This window comes from Brassica oleracea, chromosome C9 (assembly GCF_000695525.1).
Source record: "Brassica oleracea var. oleracea cultivar TO1000 chromosome C9, BOL, whole genome shotgun sequence".
In the NCBI taxonomy this organism is placed as follows: Eukaryota; Viridiplantae; Streptophyta; class Magnoliopsida; order Brassicales; family Brassicaceae; genus Brassica; species Brassica oleracea.
In genome coordinates this window covers 48,639,243-48,644,963 of record NC_027756.1, presented here as the reverse complement: position 1 = coordinate 48,644,963, position 5,721 = coordinate 48,639,243, and the positions used below count along the sequence as shown (strand labels likewise).

The 5,721-nt window shown below is 32.4% G+C and overlaps 1 long non-coding RNA gene across 1 annotated transcript; it reads right to left on the bottom strand.

Annotated features, from left to right (window-relative positions):
* Positions 1-1,962: 1,962 nt before the first annotated feature.
* LOC106312841 lies at positions 1,963-3,827 on the bottom strand. The gene is made up of 4 exons (XR_001264227.1): positions 3,488-3,827; positions 3,184-3,424; positions 2,167-3,092; positions 1,963-2,023 (listed from the first exon to the last, which is right to left on the bottom strand). It is a non-coding gene; the product is annotated as an uncharacterized LOC106312841 (long non-coding RNA).
* Positions 3,828-5,721: the final 1,894 nt, after the last annotated feature.

Below are 5,721 nucleotides of genomic sequence, written 5' to 3'. Positions count from 1 at the left end.
TGATCTTCGTTTAGGTGAATATTTTCCAGTGATGTAAATCTCCGTCTACATTCGTCGTGGAAGCCGTAAGTCTTGTTGATCTTAAATCTTTATGATCTTAACGTCGTCTTGCTGGTTCGATTAGGGTAAGATGAAAGACAAAAACAACCTTAATGAGAATTTTAATTTTTAAGATTTATTTTAAATTATTAATCCAATGGCATGTGATGGTAATTATTGTGGAAAAATTAGGGTTAAGTACAAAATGTACTTTAGTTTTAATAGTTTAGATGAGTTAAGTGCGAAAGATTTAGTTCATTGGGTTTTTCTTAATTTTTGCGATATATTTTGATCTTTTAAAAAAAAGAAAACTCAAAACAAATTAAAACATCAGCGGTAAGATAAAAAAATATCTTGCGGTAACAAATTAAACTCAACACAAATTATAGTTAAATCATTTAAAATATAATTATTTTACCTATGCCTAAGGTGGGAGTAACACTAGTCTTTTATATAAAGCTCAAGTTGACTAACAAATCAGAATCTGACACATGCAATTTATTTACAAAGTTTTGATTACCAATAATGAGAAAATTTGGAGAAACTAGTGGTATTCCGGCGCTACGCGCCGGGTTTATATGTTTTATTCTTATATAAATTTACAATTTATGTTATAATCCTTTTAGTAAATAGAATATGTTTAAAATACGAAAATGAAAATACGTTAAAAGAGAATAATACATTTTCGATCTATTTGATCGTTGTTAGCGACTATAAGGTATGACTTTGTTTTGATATTGATTAGTTCAAAATGGAATAGCGTAAGTGGTTGTGGCTAATTGATTCAATAAAATAAAATAAATAACCGATAATAATAACAAAGTTAATTTAGTTAAATTTTAAACATAAAATAAAATTAGATGTTTTATTTAGAGAACATATTTATAAAGTACCATGTAGATAATATATAGAGAGAACAACACTAAAAAAATTTATTTTATTTAAGTAACAAATAGTATTTATGGGCGGATGCGTAAATGAATAAATAATATAAATTTCGTTCCTTGAAAATCAGCCGTTTTGCTGAGACAGTCGATGCAAGATTGGCGAGCCATCTTTTTCAGTGATAATGTGAAGAAAGGAAGTGAGTTAATCGGTGTTGATTGAGTCATTTTTGTCATTAGGCACTTTCAGTTATTGAGCTGTGGGTATAAAGTGTTCATTTTTATTAATGTAATGCTAGCCGATCTAGATAACTGAGGTTCAAAACTTTTCACAAGCAAAAATATCAGTTATTAGGTCACAAAAGCTAAGACTCACGTTAAAAAAACAATAGCCCAACATCCATCGATAATTTTTTTTATTTAACAAAGATTCTGACTCTGAACTGATGCTTCTTGATGTTGTTAAACCTTCTTCTTATTTTAATTTTTGAAAGATCCTTCTTCTTATTTTCATTTCAAACTGCTTCTTGCTTTCTCTCTTATGTTCCTTGATAACAAAAAGCGTTATATACAAACTTATACACATTTTGAAGTTTGTTTTTAGGTGCCCCTTTCTTATCCGAGTAGTTGTTCTCAGAGTTTAATATTCAAGTGTGTTTTGTTTTTTTGTCACCAGCAAAAGTTATCTAAATACGTTAATACCCAGAGCTTGGAAACAAATGTCAACCAAAACTTGGATGGATTAAGATGAAATATTCTTTTATTGATTTAGAATATAGGAAATGTGAAAGTAGAACCATAGATATTTTCTTTAAAAACACTAAATGAAAAAAAGCTTGCGAGAAAGTGGAAGAGTCTTCACTTGGCTATCTTCAGCATCTATGCTTTGGGTTCCTTCTTAAGCTCCCTCTCTGTTGTTGAAACATGTGGCTCCTTTGCTGAGCTCCCGACTGTGTTTTCCTCAGTTCCTGTTGTTTCAGTAAGTGGAAGCCACCACTGCCGGTGGCCTGATCAGTTGCAGAAAGCTTGTGGTTTTTTGAGCAGATGCAGGACACACATGAGGCTCCTGGCGTATCGTCACCTAGGTTGTTGTCCCCGCCCTGTCCAAACGCATTATAAGATGTTAGACTGTATGTTAAAAGGAGAAGTACATAGTATATGAAAGAATTGGTAAACACGTAATGCAAAAGTTGCAGCAGGTCTAAGCTGGTGACGATCAAAGAAACATGTGTATAAAACTAACCATGAATAGATGGATGATAATAACCAAAGCATAAAGGCCCTATTCCAAATCTTTTTTAAGATCGAAGATGTTGCTGATTTGTTGCACCGCTTTATAAATAAGAGAATGTTAGATAAAAAACCGAAGTTGTTTTGGATATTATTGTAATAGAAAATACTTTCACATATCTCATTAGCAACAGTTTTCTCAAGCAAGGAATCATGATCATCCCAAGTGATTTGATCAAGCTTTAAAGAAGCAGGACTAAGCCACATCTGTAGTATGACTAATGAAGATGAACACATAGGATGGACAAAAAAATGCAACCCTCGAGGATGAGTATTTTAACATCTCAAAGAGAGTTTCATATGCAGGCTTCAGAGCATGTCTCATATTCCACTCAATGCGATAGTAAACAATAGATAAAGCCTCATTATGTAGAATGAGCCTCTCCATCGTCACCTAAAGAGCGCTCGTTCATCGAGAGAAATCTATTGAAGAATATCAATCAAAATACAAAAACAAAAGATTTACTGGGTGCATCCTCAACCCCAAGATATTGCCTAATGAGTTTCTAGACTTGCTCTCTGTTAACATCATATTCTTTGGCTAAAGCAAGCAGTAGATTCAAACGGTCTTGATGAAGCTAGAGGATAGAGTTTCCCTAAAATCATTTTGAGGGTAAGTAAGAACATGGAAGAAGCAATGTAAAAGATAGTTTCTTACCTCTTGAAAGTCAATAAGAGTAGTGTCTGAGACACCAGTTTTATTCACTGATTATGCAAAGATAAAATGGTATCAGTTCAGTTACCTTCCTCAGGTAACATCAAACCTACTGAGCTTGTAAACAGCTCCCTCTTTCAGCATATGTTTAAAAGTGTTAAGGCGATGAACAAAGATGGAACCTTGGAGAAGCGTTGTCTCTGTTCCTTCTTGAATCAAAAAGCCTGCCATAAGAACACACCAAACTTGTAACCAAAAGACTTTGGAAAGAAAACAAACAAAAGCAAAATCATGTGACTGATACCAAAAACATACGCAATCACCAAAGAATTATGGTAGAAGATACCAAAGGTACAAAAGGACATGGACTGTGTTGGAAGTATGCTTTTATAAGAGATGAGTTCACAATCTGCGACAACAGCTGCCTTTGGGGACTTTCTAGATATCTGATCTTTTCGATTGAATTTCCCACAGCTAAAATTCTACCACATGTCTGAAATCCACATGCTTACTGTGAAAGCCAATCTGTTTTCACTATGTAAGTTTTGATTTGCTCCTGTTGAAAGTTGTTTCTTGTCAGATTCAAATGATCAAATCAAGATGAGGGAAAGCTCATTACCATCATCGTCGTCTAGACGCACCATCTCAAAGTTCCTCAGTCATCAGATTGTGCAGCTTCGTTGAGAGATTTCTCAATTTCGCAACCGAATCTCCATTACAAAAGAAAACTCGTGATTCCTAGCCCTAGCGGCTGCTGTCTATCTATTGGAACTTTGAGTAAGAGGTAATTTTGCAGAGATTTATGTCGAGATGAAGAGTAGATCTGAACAATAAATATATGGTACAAAAAATTTGAAGAGTTAAATCATGAGTTACAATTGATGGTAGAGTTTTGGAAGCATTAAAAGAATCGTGGAAGTGTAAAGGGTGAAGCTTTGTTTTTTTTTTTGCTTTAATTTTGGTGTTCGTGACGACATATCTTGGCCTCCGGCCAACTAAACACTCGTTACGGGCCATGGCCCACTTTTCTTTGCCGCTAAAAAAAAGTCGAGAACACACGAAGAAAGAAGAGGCCCCGTGTCCAAAAACGCCTATCCTTGTTTGGTGACGTGGCGGTCTGAAGCTGGAGAAAAGTCCCCTTTATTTATATATATATGAGATTATATTTTGAAAACTACACTATCTTTTTATTTCTTTGAAAACTACATTTATTCATAAGTGAAATTATTAAATTGACCAAATTTAATGTTTATATTATATAACATTTAATTTACTATTTTAATTTAAAGTAGAAAAATGTGGTTAAAAAAATAAAACAATTTTTCAAAAATAAAATACAACAACAAAAGAAATGGAACCCATAGAGGAAAATATAAGAAGCAAATGGTGCATTGATGTATATTTTCTTTTTCTACTACAATTTGTTATTTACAATATTTTTTTCTTCTTTGACTAGATTCTAGAGAAGAAATGATGTTTTATGATCTTTGTAAATCTAGAGCACGTAATAAATCTAGCAGTTTTAATTTCTTAACATACTTTTTCACTGTTCTTAGCAAATGTGTGTGGTTCAACCCATTCATTCTTCAATGCCGTAAGGATACCAAGAATGAACAACACACAGTTTTTTTTTAATTTCAAAACGTTTATTTACCACAAAAACACAGATAATAATATTTTCCAAGTTTAATTTTTAGTTATATACTTCCTAAATTAATAGTATGATTATAAAAAATTACAAATTAAAACAAGGATGAAAACGTCTTATTACATGTAACAAAGTCTAGTTTTCAAAAAGAAAAAAAACAAGTGTGTTTTTCAAACTACAAATCACAAATCACAAATAAGGTATTTTTCAAATTATCCCTAAAATAATTCTGATTTTGATTTTAAAACTCAAAATACCTAAATGCTTAAATTTTCTAACCACCACGTTCAAGATAAAATCACTTTTTGCAACTGTTTTATCGTCTATTTAGTTTTCATTCTTATTGATTTTACTTTCCTCTTCATAGATTCATTTTTTCTTTGTAGAGTTCTTCCTCTGATCAAAAACAAACTCCATACAAATTTATGATTTTTTTGTCAATATTTTCTAAGTGTCGTTCTTAATTTATATCCACTTTCCTTTCATTCTCAATTAATAATCTCTTTGGTAGTTGGAAATGACACTTGAGTGTGTTTCTGTTTAAATACTTAAATTTTCAATAAAATAGTGGAAATCAAAGGTTTTGCAGCAATCAAGGTAATGATAAGCATCACAACTCTATTACCTAAAAAACGAGTATTTGCAAATTTGTTCTTTCTATGTCCTATCTTTATGAAACGACTTATCTTACTTTTGCATTAATAAAAATAAACAGAAACGGAGAGGGAAAAAGAAACAAAACAAAGGAACCTTCTTTGCTACAAACATAGAACACGAGTAGAACCGTACATAAATGAAAACTGTTGATGTAAGATAATCAAACTACACTAACTAGAACACACAGTAACACAAAGATATTTCTTTTCAATGAATTCGACTAGATTAATCCTTTTAAAACACATAAAAGTTTTTTTTTAAAAGCAATCCTCCAAGCAAGCTCAAGATAAACATTGACTTGTTGACTAGTCTTACTCGTTCACAGACTTCACGTAGTCTATGAACCGCTCAAACCCTTAACCCCTAGTGGCTTTGCTTCTCCTTATTCGGACTTGCAAACCTCATATTGCTAAAAGTTCTCTCTGTGTGTTAACCGGTCACACCGTGCCAAGCCTCCTCTTTATATTCTTTAGTGGAGAAACCCTAGACATAAAATCTATTTAATGGAAACTTTCCATATCTTCTTCTTCAGCGAATAAGCCAATCTT